The sequence below is a fragment of the Urocitellus parryii genome, chromosome 8, assembly GCF_045843805.1.
Source record: "Urocitellus parryii isolate mUroPar1 chromosome 8, mUroPar1.hap1, whole genome shotgun sequence".
In the NCBI taxonomy this organism is placed as follows: domain Eukaryota; kingdom Metazoa; phylum Chordata; class Mammalia; order Rodentia; family Sciuridae; genus Urocitellus; species Urocitellus parryii.
In genome coordinates this window covers 108207328-108228618 of record NC_135538.1, presented here as the reverse complement: position 1 = coordinate 108228618, position 21291 = coordinate 108207328, and the positions used below count along the sequence as shown (strand labels likewise).

The following is a 21291-nucleotide window of genomic DNA, read 5'->3' as shown; positions in this document are numbered from 1 at the left end:
TCTTCTACCCGAGGGTCTTCGAAGCGGATGGCAGGGGCTCCGGGGCCGAGGTGGCTCTGGTAGAGTTTGCGGAACCCGCGGCTTCCCAGGGCTTGGGCCTCCGCGGGAGCTGGGACGCCGTGGGGTCGCCGTGAGTCGCGGTGATGTGGCGTTTCTCCAGGCCCGGAAGTTCCCGGCCGTTCTGAACCAGATAGAGGAGCTGCGCCAGGGTCACAGAGGCCGGGGCTGCTTCAGCAGGTTGACGGGGTCTGCCACAGCTGCCCGAACTGCCACGCTCCATCCTCGGCCACGAACCCTGGTTACGGTAACAAGAAAGCACTTCCGGGTGTGGTGGGTGCAACCACCGTGGGCGGAAACGAAGGGGAGGACGTAGACCACACCAAGCTGCCAAGACGGGCGGGGTGGGGGCACTGGAGAACGCTGACCAATTCCGCGCAGAAACGTTTCAAACGCAAAAATTTAGCCCACCCCGGAGTCCTTATTTTAGAATAAAAAGGAAAAGACGCACCAAAATTTGAAGGCTTGCCCAGAATGGAACGTGCAATCGGACACATCTCTGCAAAGATGCAGAGGCACCACACACACACACCTACTTTCATGCACACACACGCAGGCGCTTCGTTTCCTTTTCTTTTTGCAGTGGTAATATTTGTTTTGCAGAGCTTCTTGCGTGTCTGGCAAGCCTCTACAACTGAGCTACACCTCCAGCCCCTAGTGAATTTTTTAATCTGAGGATTGTGGGGACCCCCGAATTTGTTGTAGACGAATGGGTGACTTAGGGACTCTAAATTTACAGCTGGCACCTGAAGTAAAAGCTGCTTTGTTGGGAACAGTGCCTTTTAACTTGCAGGCTGTTCACTAACTGGATGGTGAGTGCCAGGAATTGCCGCACACCATTTGGTATTTAACAGACTACTGAATGAAGTGGGAACTCAGCCCTCTCTCTGTGGCCAGGGTCAGTTGCCTGGGCAATCTCCTACTGTTCTTGCCTCAGAATTCCTTCCTAACTCACCAGGTTCACTTTCTTCCTCAGAAGAGGTCATGGCTCCCCTCCCACCACCCTTACTTCGAGGCTCTGGTTTTCTGCTTCCTTATTACCATATGTCTACTAATCAAGTGCAGGATGGTCACATCTCTGTGAGGTTAAAACTAACCTTGGGTGTCCTTGAAGGCCCAATAAATATGGAATTTGCTAAAAAATAAGGAGAGTACAATATATGAGTTTGGGAAATGGGAGTCATCTCAGCATTATCATTCTTATATTTTCATTTTGTCCCCAAGCAGGACAAGGCAACGAATTATGGATTATAAGGAGGGAACTCAAACACCACTAGTGCAACCCCCCTTAATACAGTAAACTGAGCCCAGGAAAGGAATAACCGAGCTGGGTTTGGAACATAAGCCTCCTGACTTTTAACCCAGTGCTGTCTCCATGTAACAGCTGCATCTTCCTTGTTAGGGCCCAGCTGCCCCTGTCCTGTGGACAGTCATCCATGTGCATGAAGAAGGCAGGGAAACAAAACAAATATAATTGAGCTGCGTGCAGTGGCGCACACCTATAATCCCAGCAGGTCGGGAGGCTGAGGCAGAAGGATCAAGAGTTCAAAGCAAGCCTCAGCACAAGCGTGGAGCACCCCTGAGTTCAATCCTGGGTGAAAAAAAAAAAAAAAAAAACCAAGGATAACTGAATAAAGCAAAGACAGAGACACAGATAAACCTCATCCAGGTGTGTCCAGAGCCTTTCTATGTATCAACCAAGACCACAAAGGCTTAGATGTTATTTCAGCAGAAAGTAGCAAGCATGGGCTGGGGATGTGGCTCAAGCGGTAGCGTGCTCACCTGGCATGCGTGCCGCCTGGGTTCGATCCCCAGCACCACGTACAAACAAAGCTGTTATGTCTGCCAATAACTAAAAAATAAATAAATATTAAAATTCTCTCTCTCTCTCTCACTCTCTCTTTAAAAAAAAAAAAAAAAGTAGCAAGCAGAGGCATCAACCTCCATGACTAGATAGACTCTGAATACCTTTAAGTCATGTATAACTCACTAGACATCTTTCATCCACGATTTAATATTTTTCTTTTTTGGTCCTGGCAATCAAACCCAGAGTTTTGCACATGCTAGACAAGCACTATCACTGAGCTACATCCCCAGCCTCATGATTTATTTATTTTTTTAATAGACACAATATCATTATTTATTTTTATGTGGTGCTAAAGATTGAACCCAGTGCCTCTCACATAGAAGGCAAGAGCTCTACTACTGAGCTACAGCCCAGCCCCCCATGATTTATTTATATTTATTATTATACTTTAAAAAAAAATTTGTAGTTGTAGATGGAAAGCATGCCTCCATTCCATTTGTTTATTTTTATGTGGTGCTGAGGATTGAACCCAGTGCCTCACACATGCCAGGCAAGCACTATGCCACTGAGCCACATCCCCAGCCCCCAGCCCCTATTTTTATTTATTATTATTATTATTTTAATTCTAGGGACTGAGTTCAATGATCTTCGGCACAGGGAGAAAAAAAAATCTATCACAGAAGGAAATGCCTTTCTGCTCCCTTGTTGTACCTTAGTTCATCCTTCAAAGGCTTTCCCTCAATGAGCCCGCAATTTCCATCCTTTCTTAGCCTCAGAATTAACCAATCCTGTTTCTATGCTCCCACAATCCCTGGCTCATCTCACTATGACCACGAATCTTACTCTAATCTATCTACATGTGCTTAGACCAGCACCTGTAGAGACCTAGTGGTGACTGTCAGCTGAGGTCAGAATGTGTCCTCTAAAGCTCATGTGCTGGAAACTTAATCATCAATGCAAAAGTTTTGAGAGAGAGGACTTTTAAGATTTGATTAGCCCTCATGAAAGGATTTATCTTGTTTTCAGGAGAGTGGTTCATTATGCAAGAGTCTTTTTTTATTAATTTATATTTGGATGCTGGTCATGAAAATGAGTTCAGATCTCTTCCTTGTTATGATGCAACAAGAAGACCCTCACAGACGCAGCCCCTTGATCTTGGACTTCCCAGCCTCCAGAATTATTTTTTAATTTATATCTTTATTTTTATGTGTTGCTGAGGATCAAACCCAGGACCTCACACATGAGAGGCAAGCGTTCTACCACGGAGCTACAACCCCCAGCCTCCAGCTCCCAACCTCCAGAATTATAAGAAGCAATTTTTTTTTCTTTATAAATTACCTAATCTCACCAGGCTCGGTGGCGCTCACCTATAATTCCAGCAGCTCAGGAGGCTGAGACTGGAAGATCACTAGTTCAAAGCAAGCCTCAGCAAAAACGAGGCACTAAGCTGAGTTGTGAGACTCTTTCTATAAATAAAATACAAAACAGGGCTAGGGATGTGACTCAGTGGTTGAGTGCCCCTAAGATCAACCCACAGTAGCCCCCCAAAAAAATTACCTAGTCTCGGTATTCTGTTAAAGCAGCACAAAACAGAATAAGACACTGACTGATTGAGTGGGTTTGTTTTGTTTTGATTTGATTTGCAGTGCTGGGGATTGAACCCAGGGGCATTCTACCACTGAGCTACATCCCCAGCCCTTTTTATTTTCTATTTTGAGACAAGGCCTCTCTAAGTTGCTGAGGCTGGCCTTAAACTTGAGATCCTGCCTCTGCCTGAGATGTATCACCATGGCAGGTCAGATATTTTCTTATAATAGATTCAAGTGGGCTGGGGTTGTGGCTCAGTGGTAAAGCACTTGCCTCATATGTGTGAGGCACTGGGTTTGAATCTCAGTACTGCATATAAATAAATGAATAAAATAAAAGTCCTTCAACAGCTGAAAAAAGGCTCTGCGGGGGCATGTATGGAGTGGGTTCTAAGCGAACTAGACCCAGGAGGGTGGAATGTAAGGTTCAGCTGAGCCAAACTCATTGTCATTGCTCATCCAAGACTTGGTATTTAATGTGTTGGCTCAAGCACCTGGGAAGGGCAGTCATCGTCTGCTAGGTTGGTTAATTAAAGCCTGGATTTAGTGGTAGCCTACAGTTAATGGGCATGAAATGCCAGAATGTTGCTGGCATGTTATAGAATGAATCAGAGTTCAGAGAGATGAGTGTGCCGGATTGGGTTTATTATGTGCCACCCCAGCCACCTATTTTTAGGGGGTCCAGAAAACGCTTGCTTTACTAAATCATTAAGAAACGCAGGGCTGGGGATGTGGCTCAAGCGGTAGCGCGCTCGCCTGGCATGCATGCAGCCCGGGTTCGATCCTCAGCACCACATACAAACAAAGATGTTGTGTCCACCGAAAACTAAAAAAATAAATATTAAAATTCTCTTTCTCTCTCTCTCTCTCTCTCAAAAGAAAAAAAAAAGAAAAAAAAGAAACAGTGGGGGGTGCTTGCTGGCATGGCAGGTTCGAATCTCAGTACCGCACATAAATAAATGAATAAAATAAAGATCCTTCAACAACTAAAAGAAAAAAAATGTTTAAAAAAATATAATAGATTCAAGTGCAGATTCAAGTCATGACCGAATGCAACTTCAGGCAAGCTTGATGGAGAGCATTTGGCCATACACAGTGCCAGGTTAGATTAGCTGTGCGGTCAGGCCTGGGACATTGTCTTGTCTGGTAGCCTCGGGCGAGTTCCTTGCTAGCCCCAGTCTTGGTACGGTGCTTGGATTGTAGCTATGTCGGTGTGTTCTGATTCCATCTCGCACTAATCTGGCTACTGGAATCCCCAGTAGTAAAGTAAAATATTCAAGGCACTCCAGCACAGATGATGGCTACATTGATCTTCAATTTAAGAAAAGCCCGCCTAAGATCCCTTATAAGGCCATTGCACTTGTCGCTGTGCTGTTTTTGATTGGCACTTTTCTCATTATCATAGACTCCCTCCTGCTGTCAGGCTACATTAGCAAACGGTGGGGCAGACCTGTCCTGATCATGGTCATTCTGGTGTTCCTACCAGGATTTTACCATCTGTTCATTGCCCACTATGCATCTAAAGGCTACCGGGGTTACTCCTATGTGACATTCCAGACTTGGATGACTAACACTTCATCCCTGAGACAAGTCACAGTGGAACTGAACCCAGGTTAAAGATACTGAACAGAAACTATGGCAAAGGGCTGATGAATTATGCAGTTTGCAGATGTTTGACAAAACAATGGCCAGAGTTTATGGGTCCATCCCAAAAATATTCATTGAGCTTAATTAGCTAATTACGAAACACTGTGTTTTTTACCTGGCCCTGGCAAAACTCAACAAGTTTTTCCATATAAATTTGTATCATGGGAGTCATGGCTCAGTGGCAGAGAACTTGCCTGGCATGGGTGAGGCCCTGGGTTCAATCCTCAGCACCACATAAAAATAAATAATTTAATTTAATTTGTATCATGAAGGAATAGCAATGCTAATCGGGAAAGCAGGAGGTTATTTTGTTGTGGAAAGTGTCACCATTCCCTCCCTCTTTAGATTGAGCATTTCTTTTAAATAGTCTTCTTTGTCAATTTGTTATCATAAAAAATGGAAGAGTGTGGTATGTCTAATTTCTTAGTTACTAAGTAATTTATTTTTAAAATATCAAAAGATCTTATCCCCTACACTTAACTCTATCTTCAACATTCTGGTGGAAGACCTCTGTACAATCACATGTTAGTGTGGATCCATCAGTAATATTTTTTTACTTTGTTTCTTAGTGACAGGAGCCAGGAATTTTTTAAGCCACAGAGTAAGTTTTCAAAGTATAACCACTGTCTCTGATAACCAATCCTTGGCCAGCTCTGATCTTATTTCCCAATAGGTTGGCCTGCTTATAATTTGGGTCATTCTATCCTTTGTAGATCAAGATGTTCTATATACCATGCCTTTAAAGACTGTACTTTTGGCTGTTGCCTAATGAAAAATGAAGATAAGTGGTTGCTATTTAAAGTGTCTAACCCTATTGCTAGCACCTGGTACTATAGTGTCATTCTGCTGAAGATATCAAGACTTGGCTTGGATCCCTGGAAGGGATTGATTCTGTTTCTTTGCTTGAAAAAAAAAAAGTGACTTATATTCAAAAGAAATTAAAATGTTAGAATCCAAATCCTGGACTTAACATGAGTTAACTTTAGACATAATTCAGAAAACATTTTATAAGGCATAACTTTGTATTGGGGTAACTGGCAGCATGAGTCAGACTCTACTTTCCAGACATTCATTTACTCTGAGGTTATATATTTGAACAACTATCAGCTTGGAGGTACCTATTCACAGCCTTCCAAATTTTAGTTGCTGAAATCTGGAAGGCTGTGAATAGGGCAAGTTTTGGGGGTAGAGATGAGTTTATTTTTGGACATGTAAATGCAGATGTCTCCTTGACATCCAGGGGGTGCTGTGGAGGCTCAGGAGTTCACAGGAGAGGGTTCAAGCTAGACATAGAAATGTGACGTTATCTTCAGAAACTTGGGGATGGATGAGATCACAGGTGGAGTTGGTGAAGAGGACTCAGGAATAAGCGCAGGCTCCAAGTTTGGGTGCATTTGGTAATGGGAAAGGAGCCTAGGGAATCTGGCATTCTAAAGTTGTTGGGCCTTGTCAGTGAAAATGTGAGGCGAAGTATACAAAACTTTATGTTGGTCAGTGCTTGCAAAGCTCACTCAAGGTAGTTTTAGCCAAATTAAATTATTTGGTCTTTTTTCCTTGTAAGGGGAAATCAAGATGAAACAGAAAAGCATAAAGTCAAGAGTAAACATTTGCTCTCCCAATTCACCTCCAAAGGTTGTCTCCTTATATGGTTTACAGAAATGTTCTAAGCATATAAACATGGATATCTTTTTTTCTTTTTTAAGAAAAGAAAGAAAGAAAGAAAGAAAGAGAGAGAGAAAGAAAGAAACACAGTGAGGAGGGCCACCAGGGTAACTTACCTTGATCTGAAAACTAGAGTCATGAGATCAATCAGTAGAACTGGATTCTCTCATTTCGGTGAGAATAATGGCAACCTGGTAGCATGGAGGCCAAATGGTGATGCTTAAGAGTCAAAGTCTGGGGTCGAGGCTGGGGCTCAGTGGCAGAGCGCTTGCCTAGCATGCTTGAGGCACTGGGTTTGATCCTTAGCACCATATTGAAAAATAAAATAAGTAAACAAATAAAATAAAGGCATTCTGCCCATCTACAGTTACTAAAAAAAAAAATAAAAATAAAATAAAAAAGAGTCAAAGGCAAGGGTGGTACATACCTGTAATTCCAGCTACTCAGGAGGCTGAAGTAAGAGGATTGAAAGTTCAAGGCGAGCCTGGGCAATTTAGCAAGACCCTGTCTCAAAAAATAAAAAAGGCTGGGGATGTTCTCAGCAGTAAAGCTTCCCTGGGTTCAAACCCCTATACTGGGGGGCGGGGGGGGGGAGCAAGGTTAGGGCCTGAAATGCAAGAGACCCTGGGTTTGACCCCCAGTACCACTATAAATAAATAAATAAGCAATGTTCCACAGTAAAGCAAAGGACAAAGTGATCATCAGACAATATGATAGCCCTGTGGATGATATTTCTTTTCACAGTGCCCCTTCCCTAGGGCTCCTTCAGTGTAGCTGTGTATAAATGGTAAGCATGGAATGTCAGACATGGAAGCCCTGCTTTGGCTCAGTCACTACTGACTGATGTGGTAAGGCCAATGCCAAATGCCCAACCCCCCAAGCCCTTGTGCATGCAAGGCAAGCACTCTACCAACTGAGCTATTTCCCCAACCCCACCAATGGCCGACCTTTTTGCAGCCCAATGCTAGACCCATCAGGGGCACCAATCTCACATGGTTATAGATTGCCATACCACGTGACTACCATAACATTGGGACTGTACCTCATCCTTGCAAGAGCAGGCACGTAGTTCAGATATGAATCTACTTTCTTTTCCTATGGCCCTATTGTTAGCACTGTTTATGAGCTTTCAGAATGCCATACCCCTCACCATAACATTCCACATCAAATAACTTCCATTCAGGTCACAACTGCTACAGCCAAGGGAATGTACGGATGAGCCCATGCCCATAGAATTCACTGGCCTTACTACTGCCTCATGACCCAGAAGCAGTTGGCTGGATCCAATGGTGGGCCAGCCTCACTAGGAAAACTAGGAAACTAATTCCTAGAAGTTGGGATGCTATCCTGCAGGCTGCTGCAGAGTATTTTAAGTCATAACTAAAATTATATGTAACCTCAAGAGGTAGGAGTGGCAATGGCCTCCTCTCTATTACACTTTAGACGTTTATGACTCACTAGAAGAATTTTTGCCATCCATTCCCATAACCTTTTGAGTTTTCAATTGCTCACTGCCAAAACTGATCCTAAAACACATACTGTTCCAGGGTCCTAGAAAGGACCTCAGAGGATTTGGAGAGCCCAGTGTTTCAGAGGGAAGCATTTCCACCATGAACAATCATAGTACCAATGACTTAGAAGCTGAACTAATCCTCAGCCATTTTGGTTTCTCATGATACTGAACCAACAGGTGAAAAAAGTGATCATTGTTATATCTGGGTTGATGACTACCAGAGGGCAGTTAATTGCTTCTCTGAAAGGGAGGTAGAGATGAGATCTGGAACCCAGGGAAGTCACTATGATGCTTCTTTAATCCTTTATCCAGGGACTGGGGTTATAGCTCAATGGTAGAGTGCTCACTTAGCACGTATGAGCCCCTAGGTTCAATCCTCTGCACCACATAAAATAAATAAATAAAATAAAAGTATTGTATCCATCTACAATTAAAAAAATATATATATATATATATTTTTAAAAATCCTTTATCCAGTTGCCTCGTCAACAGAAAATTTCAAGGTGTGTAGCTCAAGTGGTAGAGCGCTTGCCTGAAATGCATGAGACAGAACACTTGGTGGCAGAACACTTTTCTCTCCTGGGATCTGGTTTCCAAAAACCACACGCACACACACACACACACACAAAAAAAAAAAAAAAAAAAAAAAAACAGAAAAAACAAAAATTTCATCAGCCCAACAAAGTCAGGACCACCAAAGACCCTACAGGAATAAAGGTTTAAGTCACTCACCAGGTAAAGAACCTTGTCCAGCCACAGTGCTGGTAAAGGACATGCGGGTACTGAGGGGCTTCTTGACCCTCCAAATCTGGCCTCCCCACCCGACACCAACAGGCCTTGGGCTCCAGGAAGCCAAGCTGCATCCAATTACCACCACACTGCTCCTCTTGCATTCAGGCAGTGGGGTCTCCGGCTGGGATCAAAAGAAGAGAGGATGGTAAGGTCAGGGAATTTATTCTGCTTTCCTCTGCGGAGTCACCACCACAGCAATGTCAGACACTCTTCCACAGCTTTCTCTGGCTCTGGGTTTCTGTAAATGCTTCCTCCTGCCCCACTTCAGACCTTAGTGCTGACACCCCAAAGCCCCTGTGTTTTTTCTCTCTCTTTATAAGCAGTCCCTTTATTAAACTCTCTTTTTTTTTTTTTTAAGAGAGAGTGAGAGAGGAGAGAAAGAGGGGGGGGGGAGAGAGAGAGAGAGAGAGAGAGAGTTTTTAATATTTATTTTCTAGTTCTCGGCGGACACAACATCTTTGTTGGTATGTGGTGCTGAGGATGGAACCCGGGCCGCACGCATGCCAGGCGAGGGCGCCACCGCTTGAGCCACATCCCCAGCCCCTTAAACTCTCTTCAAATAACCCATCTGTTCTCCTTTCTAGGACCCTGGAACAGTATATGTTTTAGGATCAGTTTTGGCAGTGAGCTGTTTGAAAACTCAAAATAACAGTAGCTTCCACAAGATAAAAATTTTTGTGTTTCTTATATAAAGTAGGTATTGCGTAGGTCAAGGCTGGTGCAGTGACACCATGAACATTATATCATACTGCACATGCTGTCATGTGTCAATGGTGAGGACAATTCTCTCACAAATGAAATGTGTGGTTAGATTAGGTGATTCCATCATTCTGCAAATGTCAGAGAATATACATACAGAAACTTAGATGGTCTAGCCTAGGCTATGAGGCATAGCATATTACCGTGCCACATTGCCCTGATTTGCTCTGCCAGGTTGCTCTTGCTGGATTTGCTCAGGCAAGTAACTTTGCTCCACAATCAGCTTAGGTAGGGTTTCCAAAAATTCTTCAGCTGCCTTGACATCAGCACGCACATATTCACCACTTACTTTCACATGATGTAAGAATGAAGAACAATGCTTGAATCGTTGAAGCCACCCAGAGATGCCTGTAAATTCAACAGCATAGTTAGTTCCAGTCTTTTTTTTTTTTTTTTTTTTTTTTTAGTTCTCCGGTAAACACAACATCTTTGTTGGTATGTGGTGCTGAGGATCGAACCCGGGCCGCACGCATGCTAGGCGAGCGCACTACCGCTTGAGCCACATCTCCAGCCCCCTCCAGTCTTTTCTTTCAACATCACAAGCAAGCTTTCTGCTTTGGCCGTGATCATTGTGGTGCTGGGAAGTATGTGCTTTTTGGACTGGTCTTTAACCGGGGTCATTAGAAGTTTACCCATGTTCAATAAAGGTCCTTCTCAAATTTGTATTAGTCTTGTTGCTTTTGATGAAGTAGATCCTCTAACAGCTTCTGTCACTTTGTTATTGCTCTTCAAGAGAGTAACAGTGGTGGAACTGGATATGCCTGAGTGGGGAGCAGTAACCACTGATTTTCCACCATCATAGTCCTGAATCGCTTTTCATTTCCAAGTGTTCCATGTGGCCTCTTATTGGAAACATTAGCAATGGAGTTTGCACACTTAGGGTCATGTTGAACAAAACAACAGGAGATTAGAGCAAACACAGAGAAAATGATGTAATCAGATACTGCTGCCAGAGTAACAGGACATAGTGTTTTGGGGGATTTTGCTTTTTTTTTTTTTAATCTTTTGTTTTTATTTGTTGTTATATTGCCAGGCTAATCTCAAACTCATGGGCTCAAGTGATATTCCTACCTCAGCCTCCCCAGTAAATGGGATCATAGGCATATGCCACCACAACCCAAAGGCAGCACATTGTTTCACAATAATCTTTCTTTTTTATCAGTACAAGAAGTGCACTCTAAAGTAATGATAAAAAGTAACTGCTTTCTGATGACCCTGTCTGTTTTCCTCTACCACATGCTTCCCCCATGATGTTCTGCCTCACCTTGGACCTAAAGCAATGGAGTTGGCCATCTAGAACTGAGACCTCTGAAACCATGAGCTCCAAATAAACAATTCTTCCTCTAAAATTGTTTTTGTTAGGTCTTTTGGTCACAGCAGTGAACTAACTAACTAAAATAGAAATTGGTATTAGGAGTGGGGCCTCTGCCATATGATTCAGAAGCTTTTGGAGGTTTTTGGAATTAGTGGGAGGAATTTTGGAGAGTTTAGAGATGCAAGCTGGAAAGGTTTTAAATTGTTGTAAGTGGAACTTAATAAGCAATTCTGGTGGGAGTCCAAAAGACCAGAATGCCAATAGGATTATGGACAGTAAAGACTGGGCTCATGAGGTTTCAGAAGAGGAGGACTCTATTGAAAAATGGAATAGAGGTCATTTGTGTTATGTTCTGGCTAAGAAATTGTCTATATTTTGCCCGTGTCCAGAGACTTTTTGTGAGGTTGAATTTTTTTTATATACACAAAGAATTCTTTTTTTCATTTTATTTTTATTTTTTTAGGTGTAGATGGACACAACACTATGCCTTTATTTTTATGTGGTGCTGAGGATCAAACCCAGGTCCCACCCATGCTATGTGAACACTCTACAACTGAGCCACAATCCCAGCTGTGAGGTTGAATTAAAAGGTGATGTACTAATTAATCTCACAGAGGAAATTTCAAGACAGCATAGCATTTGGATGGTGGCATGGGTACTGCTGACAGCTTTTAGCCAAATTTACTATGATAATCAGGAGTAGAAAGCAGAGCAAAAAGATTCAGAAAAAAACTTGAAGTTTGGCTGGAAAAATCAAGAGTAAAACTGAGGTAAGGAAGTTGTGGTAATTATTAAAGACTACAGGCACTAAAGAGATGCTAACTATGTTACCCACAGACAATAGGAAAGAAACCTTGAAAGCATTTCAGGAATTGGCAAGACCATACCCAAGTCAAGGCTCAAGGGCATAAAAGTAAAAATTCCTTTGAGAAGAGACCAATGGGGATGCCCTGCTTACACAGGGGTCCAGGAAGTTGCTTCACCATGCTTAACCAGGCACTCACAGGCTGCTACAGCTGTGATCCCAGAACGCTTGGCTACTGCTCAAGATGGTGGCAGACCTTGGTGCTGGTTCTGCAGAAATGTAGGGGATTATGGAGGCTCTGCCAAGATTTCAAAGGAAAGACGTGGAGGCTCAATAATGTGCAGCTGAATCAGAGTTCCTGTGGGTTGCTTCTGAGAGGGCAATACTTAGAGAAGTGAAAAGGAAGCCAAAGCTGCAAGGGTGACTGAGATTAAAAGACGCCAGTACCATGGCATGTAAGCAAAGGAAAGCCACAGGAATAGAGCAGAAACAAGTCAAGAGAGAGGCTGTGTGGACTTCAACCATCAAGGCCATGGGGCAGAGTTACACAAGCCAGTTGGAGATAACCTCACAATGTCAAGTGCCCCAGATGCTGGAAATGGAGTTACAGGATTTGTTTGCCCAACTGGATTTCCGATCTGCTTTGGTCCCGTCCCTTCTTTATATGCCCCTATTTCTCCGCATGGAAATGTTTATTCTGTGCCTTTATATATTGGATATATATAACTTGCTTTGATTTTTACAGGGGCTCACACTGAGAGTTTGCCTTGAGTCTCGGGAGATTTTGGAGTTGGATTTTTGAATAGTGCTGGAACTGTTAAGACTATGGGGACTCTACCAGGCATGGTGGCGCACACCTGTAATCCGAGCAACTCAGGAGGCTAAGGCACAGGGTCACAAGTTTGAGGCCAGCCTCAACAACTTATCAAGGCCCTAGTGAGACCCTGTCTCAAGATAAAAAAATAAAAAGGGCTGGGGATGTGGCTCAGTGATAAAGCATCCTTGGGTTCAATCTCCAGTAACCTTCCTCCCAAAAAGAAGATTATGGGGACTCTTGAAAATAGATCAGATGGGGCTGGGGTTGTGGCTTAGCATTAGAGCACTCACCTAGCACGTGCAAGGCCCTGAATTCAATCCTTAGCACCACATACAAATAACTAAAATAAAGGTGTTGTGTCCAACTACAACTAAAAAATAAATATTTTTTAAAATAAATATTTTAAATATTAAAATATTTTTTAAAAAAGAAAATGGATCAGATGTATTTTGCATTGTGAGATGGGCATGGCAATTTTTCAGTTCCATTATAATCTCATGGGACCACAGCTGTATATGCAGCTGGTCATTGACTGCAATGTTATCATGTGCATGCAACTGTATTTTTTCTTTATCTTTTTAACATTCACATCATAACATAGACATTTTTCCAGGTCATTATGCACTCATTAGAAATAATCAAGGCTTGGCTCAAGTATTATTTTCCAAAGCACTTTTCAGAATCTCTACCCCCAGGTTCATACTCTGCCTCTACACACACACACACACACACACACACACACCACACACACTCAGATGCACACACTTTTGCTCAGTTACTCCAAGTCACCTTCCTGTCATCCTCCCACTAACTGCTAAAAGTATCCCTTGTTTTAATATCCCCAACCCCAATTTCTGGCATAAAACAGAGACCAATAAATGGTTTAGAATGAAAAAAAAAATGGATATGGGCTGAAGTTGTGGCTCAGTGGTAGAGTGCTTGCCTAGCACATGTGAGGCACTGAGTGTGATCCTCAGCACCTCATTAAAGTAGATAGGTAGGGCTGGGGATGTGGCTCAAGCGGTAGCACGCCTGCCTGGTATGCATGCGGCCTGGGTTCGATCCCCCGCACCACATACAAACAAAGATGTTGTGCCTGCCAAAAACTAAAAAATAAATATTAAAATTCTCTCTCTCACTCTCTTTAAATAAATAAATAAAGTAGATAGATAGATAAATAAATAAATATGGATATTTAATGGGGCTGGGGTTGTGGCTCAGCAGTACAGCACTTGCCTAGCATGTGTGAGGCTCTGGGTTCAATTCTCAGCACTGCATATAAACAAATAAAATAAAGGTCTACCAACAACTAAAAAAATTTTTTTAAATAGATATTTGACTGCATAATATTTCCTTATGTAGATGCACCATAATTTATTCAGCCATTTTCTTATCTTTGAACATGTAAATGATTTTTTTTTTTTAATTATAAGTAACAGTGTAGGATTTCCTTTTTCCAGTGCTGGGGACTGAACCCAGAACCTGGCACAGTGCCACTGAGCTACATCCCCAGCCTTAATTAACACTGTAGGACTTTTACTTGGTAAATGGAATGGCACCCCGTCAGAATTCCTGGAAGAAACTTCTTTTTGACATTTCAGTACATACATAGGCTGGTCCCCGTTCGTCCTTTTGGTTATATTCTTCTAATTGGTATATCAGATTCGCAATCCATGATTATATTTCTAACACACAGTTACTTTTCCCTGATTTTCCTTTTCACATCCCATGTGTCTCATATCAGCTTAATAAGGGTCTTTGATTTTCTACCTGTACATATGGAAGAGGGAAAGGAAGGAATGACAGAGTGAGCACCTACCAGGTGCCAAGCGCTTGAATATGTACTCCTGTCCTGTCTTCAACCAGCCATAAACTGGGGAGGAGCCCAGGATCTCTCTTTTTTTTTTTTTTTAAAAAAGAGAGAGAGAGGGGAGAGATTTTTTTTTTTTTAATATTTATTTTTTGGTTCTCGGCGGACACAACATCTTTGTTGGTATGTGGTGCTGAGGAGCGAACCCGGGCCGCACGCATGCCAGGCGAGCGCGCTACCGCTGAGCCACATCCCCAGCCCAGCCCAGGATCTCTTTGCTAGGCAGGTGCTCTACCCTTGAGCTACAAGTCTAGCCCTTTTATTTATTTATTTTTTAATATTTACTTTTTAGTTGTAGTTGGACACAATATCTTTATTTATTTTTATGTGGTGCTGAGGATGGAACCCAGGGTCTCGCACGTGCAAGGCAAGCGCTCTATGGCTGAGCCCCAGCCCCAGCCCCAGCCCTTTTATTTTGAGACAAGGTCTTACTAAATTGCCCAAACTGCTCTTGAATTTGGGATCGTCTTGCCTTAGTCTCCTGAGTAGCTGAGATAATAGGCCTGTGCCACCACAGCTTGGCGGGTGTACTAAAACTCTCCCAACAACCTTTGGGAGCTTTGGGGAGAGCGACCTGCAAACACATCGCCCTAGTGCATCAGGGTTCATCATTGACTGCTGGAATATCTTCAGAGATGTAACTTGGTGTTTCTACAAGTAGGAGGCTCCACGGGTGGAGCTCAAAGGTCGCTGTGCGTGTGCATCCCTACCCTTCCGGGAAAGCCCTTCAGAATCCGCAAGACTGTGGGGGCAGAGGAAGATTCCTGTGGTCCTAGAAGGCGGGAACCGATGTGGGCAGCAGACAGAAAGCTTCCAGCTGACCCTTGGCCAGGGTCGCCTGAGCTGCCTTGGCAACTGGGAGTGTGTAAAAGGAAGAGTAGCTTTGGCACAGGGAGGCGACCGAAGCGGGCAGTTGGGAGGGAGGCGAGGCGCCCTGGGGAGGTCCTGAAACCTAGGAGTCCAGGGGGCTTTTCCCCCCGTGTGTAATGTGGTAACGGAGCTGGGAGGCACCTCCCCGGGCTGGAGGACTGGAGAGTCGTTAGGGACACCTGCCTCCTCTCTTCCCCCTCCGGGCGGGAACCCACCACCACAGCGCACCTGGGCGCGGCGGGGCCTGGGAACACGTGGAACCCGCGGCCTCCAGGCAGCAGTGGGAGGCAGGGTGGAGCGCAGCGGGCAGCCCAGGTTCCCTGGGGACGCCACCTGGTCGTTAAAATAACCATCCCCGAGAGCTGGTGTTGTGGTCCAGCGGTAGAGCGCTCGATCCTCAGCACCACATAAAAATAAATAAATAAAATAAAGGTATTGTGTCCAACTACAACTGAAAAATAAATATTAAAAAAAAATAATAATAAGGGCTGAGGATGTGGCTCCAGCGGTAGTGCGCTCGCCTGGCATGCGCGGGGCGCTGGGTTCGATCCTCAGCATCACATACAAATAAAATAAAGGGGGCTGGGGATGTGGCTCAAGCGGTAGCGCGCTCGCCTGGCATGCGTGCGGCCCGGGTTCGATCCTCAGCACCACATACCAACAAAGATGTTGTGTCCGCCGAGAACTTAAAAATAAATATCAAAAAATTCTCTCTCTCTCTCTCTCTCTCTCTCTCTCTCTCTCTCTCACTCTCTCTTAAAAAAAAAAAAAATAAAAAATAAAATAAAGATGTTGTGTCCACCGGAAACTAAATAACAACAACAACCATCCTAGCGCAAATGGGTGAGGATGGCACCAGAATAAAGAAGTCAAAGATTCAAGAAGAAATAAACCTGTCTATATAAAAGACATTAACATGTAAAAAGGAACATTTCAGAAATAATGGGATCAGGAAGGATTCATCAATAAATAAGCATCCCAGGATAATGACTAGCTCTTTGGAATAAATATGTGCTTTAGATGCACAGCTTCTACCGTACACACACCTGGTAGAGTTAAAGTGGGGGTGGGTAAGGTTAAGCCAAACATGCACAAAAATACAATAGAAATGAGAGTGTGTCAATTCTCTAGAGAAAGGATTTTTTTTTAACAAGATATATTTTTTAATGATTATTTTATTTTACATTTTGGCGGACACAACATCTTTGTTGGTATGTGGTGCTGAGGATCGAACCAGGGCGGCACGCATGCCAGGCGAGCGCGCTACCGCTTGAGCCACATCCCCAGCCCCCTAGAGAAAGGATTTCTAAGCTTAAAGGGGATGAGTAAATCCTACAGTGGATTGTTGGTTCATTCAAAATAAAGAATTATAGGTTTGAAAAAAGTGGAAGTAGTTAATGAATTGGGAAACAGCTCCAGCAAGTGCAATAATACAAAGATAAATATGTAAAGTTGTACTGTATGTGAAAATTTTATTCTGTATGTAAAAATTTTAACAAAACTAAGACAATGCAGTGCAGGAAATAACTAAATGGGAAAATGTTGTAATCAGGGAAATGAAATACTATTTTTATTTTTAACTGATTAAACTGGTTTGGGGGCTGGGGATGTGGCTCAAGCGGTAGCCCGCTCACCTGGCATGCGTGCGGCCCGGTTCGATTCTCAGCACCACATACAAACAAAGATGTTGTGCCCACCGAAAACTAAAATAAATAAATAAATATTTAAAAATTCTCTAAAAAAAAAATAAACTAGTTTGGGGTGGGGTGGGAAAAGGTACTGGGGTAATCTAGGGCTTTCTGCATGCTAGGCAAAGGCTCTACTTCTGAGCAACAAGATTTATTGATTTATTTTTTTCCTTTTAAGGAATGAGAAATCCCTATAGGATTGAATCATTCATTGCTGTGGAACATAATATAACAGATGTGTAATGGAGAGCCTTAAAATACCTTACTGAAGCTTTAGATGCTCTGCATCACTAATCATTTAAGGAAGTACACATCAAAACCACAATTAGATACCACTTCATTCTATGAAGATAGCCAGTATCAAAAGGACCAGAAAATCAGATAGGCTTGGTGACCCAAGACTGTAATCCTAACTACTTGGGAGGCTGAGGCAGGAGGATTGCAAGTTTGAGGCCAGTCTTAGCAATGCAGTGAGATCCTGTCTCAAAATAAAAAAGGCTGGGGATGTAGCTCAGTGGTAGAGCACTCCTGAGTTCCATCAGAAAAACCCAAAGCAAAACAAAATCACAAATGTGGGTGAGAAAGTAGAGAAATTGGAATCTATGCACAGACGGTAAGAATGGTAAAATGATGCAGCTGCTATAGCAAATGGTCTAGCTGTTCCTCAAACAATTAAAAATAAAATTGCCATTGAAGGGAAAGTGAGGAACGGGAGACGGAGACCGGGCAGAGCTGACACATAAAGGCCATCTCTATATAGGAGGGAGAGGCCTGGAGATGTTCAGGTGTTGAGCCTTTGTGGGTTGGGGCTCTTGGAGTTGTAGCTGGGGTGCTACGGGACAGGATCTGGGGTGCTTGCCAGAGCTAGGCAGGTGGGAATAGCATGGTATTGGATTAGGTTGATGGCACAATGGGGCTTTCCAGAATCAAGGGTCGTGTCCTGGGATTGGCTTACGGTTATGGTACCGTGGGGTAGGTCACTAGTCGGGGTGGGGAGAGTTTGGGTAAGAGGAAGTACAGGAAAGCAAAACTTATCTCATAAGGTGGTGGTTAACCTTGGTTAACATTTAAGATGGCTGCTCAGATGTTAAATCAAGACCCTTAGAGCCATATGATCCAGCAGTTAATTCTGCTTTGGGGTTTATGCCCAGAATTAAATGTAGGATTTCAGAGACATATAACACTCATGTTCTTTTTTTTTTTTTTTTTTTTTTTTGTACCAGGGATTGAACTCAGGGGTCCTTTACCACTGAGCTACATCCCCATTGCTTTCTATCTTTGTTTTTTTCCTAGCAAACAAGAAGTAGGTTTATTGAAAATAGAGATATGAAGAGAGACTTCTCCAAAGAGAAGAGGCCCAGAGCTGGAAATTCCTTTCTATTTTTCATTTTGAGACAGAATCTTGCTAAGTTGCTGAGGATCTCATTAAATTGCTGAGGCTGGCCTCAAACTTGTGATCCTACTGCCTCAACTTCTGGAGTCATTGGGATTACAATTGTAAGGTTCTGTGCATCTAGCTTCAAACCTTCATTCATCCAACCTTTTTTTTTTTTTTTTTTTTTTTGGTGGTACTGAGTATCAAACCCAGGGCCTTGTACATATAAAACATACTCTGAGCTATATCTCTAATTATTATAGATATATAATAATTTTTAGATATAAAAGAACATCTTTGTGTATCAATCTTTGTTCCACACTGGCTGAATATCTTACTTTCTTGTTACAGTATATGCCTAGATGGGGAATTTTAGGATCAAAATGACAGCTTTAGATAAAATTTAATGGAGTCAATTAAAATGACATTATAAAGAGTTTATTTTTAAAAAGGGCGTTTGAGCTGGGCATTGGGAAACATGCCTGTAATCCCAGTGACTTGGGAGGCTGAGGCAGGAGGATCTCAAGTTCAAGGCCAGCAGCAACAATTTGGTGAGGCTCTATCTCCAAATCAAAAACATAAAAAGAGCTGAGAATGTAGCTCAGTGGTAAAGCACCCCCCTAGGTTCAATCCCCAGTAACTAAATAAATTAATTAAAAGGAAGTTTGAAGTTGAGCATGGTGGTGTCCCAGCTACCCAAGAGGCTAACTAGAAAGATCACTTGAGCCTAAGAGTTCAAGCCAACCTATACAACATAGCAAGAACTTGTCTTAAAAATAAATAAATACAGGGTGGGGCTGAAGCTCAGTGGTAGAACGCTTATCCTAGTGCATGTGAGACCCTGAGTTCAATCCTTATCATTACATAAAAATAAATAAATAGAATAAAGATATTGTGAAAAAAATACAATGTAAATAAAAAGTTTTTATTTATAAAAGGATTTGGAGGCTGAGACAGGAGGATGGCAAATTCTAGGCAAGCCTCAATATTTTATCAAGGCCTTAAGCAATTTAGCAAGACTCTGTCTCAGAAATAAAGAATAAACTGGTCATGGTGGCACACACCTGTAATCCCAGCAACTGGGGAGGCTGAGGCAGGAGGATCGTGAATTCAAAGTTAGCCTTAGCAATTTAGGGAGGCCCTAAGCAATTTAAGGAGACCCTGTCTCTACATAAAATATAAAAATGGGCTGGGGATGTAGCTTGGTGGTAATGTACCCCTGGATTCAATCCACAGTACCTAAAAAAAAAAAAAATTATTTTTTTTAAATAGGGTTAATTGGTAGAGCTCTTGCCTAGTATGTGTGAGGCACTGGGTTTGATTCCCAGCACCACATAAAAATAAACAAATAAAATAAAGGCATTTTGTCCATCTACAACTACAAAAAATAAATAAATTGGGGCTGGGCTTGTGGCTCAGCAGTAGAGAGCTCGACTAGCAATTGCGAGGCCGTGGGTTCAATCCTCAGCACCATTTATAAATAAAATAAAGGCGTTGTGTCCATCTACAACTAAAAAATAAATCAAAAATAAATAAATAAATAAAATCTTTTTTAAAAATAGGGCTGAATGGGCTGAGGCTGTAGCTCAGTGGTAAATCACTTGCCTCAAATGTGTGAGGCACTGGGTTTGATCCTCAGCACCACACAAAAATAAATAAAGATACTGTGTATTTATCTACAACTAAAAATATATATATATTTTTAAAGGGCTGAAGATGTGGCTCAGTGGTAGAGAGTCTGCCTGGCATGCATGAGACTCTGGGTTTGAACTCAGCACTATAGCTAACTAACTAACTAACTGAATACATAAATAAATAAAATAAATAATGAGCCAGGCACCATGGTACATACCTGTAATCCCAGCATCTGGGGAGCCTGAGGCAAGAGGATCACAAATTCAAGATCAACCTCAAGAATTTAGTGAGATACAAAGGAACTTACTGAGTCTTTATCCCAAAATAAAAAATCGAAGGAAATGGAGATGTAGTTCAGTGGTAAAGCACCCCTGGCTTCAATCCCCACTACCAAAAACAGAAAAAAGAAAAAAAAAAGTGAGGGCTGTGGATATAGCCTAGTGGTAGAATGTTTGTCTAGCATGTACGAAGTCCAGGCTTTAATTCTCAGAACCATTAAAAAAAGAAGATAAATAAATAAACAAAGGCTTCCCCCCCCCCCCCGCCTTTTACACCCTATAGCAAGAAGTCTCTTGGGTTTTTATTTTTGTTTTTTATTCTTTGCCTATAAGGCCAGCCATCTGGAAACAATTCAAGCCCTGGCTCTGCCACCTGCCAGCTGTGTGACCTGGGGCAGGTCACTCCATCTTTCAGAAACTCAGTTGCCTCACCCTCCAAATGGAACTCATATAACAAACTCAAGATCACCCTCAAGAATGGACCCAGTGAAGGGCCAGGATGAGTCCCTGACATCCCTCCTGGTGTGTGTGACCTGTGGATGATAGCTGTCCTCTAGTGAGCCAGTGACTGGGAAAGGGCTTTGCAGACTGTGAAGTGCTCTTCAAACAGGAGAGAGCATGGGAGATGATGGGTGAGCAAGAGCTTTCTGTGGGAGTGGCCCCTGAGTTCCCTGGCCCCCAGAGAGGACTGGGATTGGGGGTGGGGAAACGGCTTAGCAGCTGACGTGCAGCTGGGCCTGTGGCCTGGGAGGTAACCTCAAGGGTTGTTCCCCCCAGGCTTCAGGTCTGCAGCTGGCTTCTGCCTCCTCCAGTGG

General features: G+C 42.9%; 1 pseudogene; it reads left to right on the top strand.

Annotated features, from left to right (window-relative positions):
- Positions 1–3824: 3824 nt before the first annotated feature.
- Positions 3825–5021, top strand: LOC113179126 (transmembrane protein 230 pseudogene; annotated as a pseudogene).
- The last annotated feature ends 16270 nt before the right edge of the window (positions 5022–21291 follow it).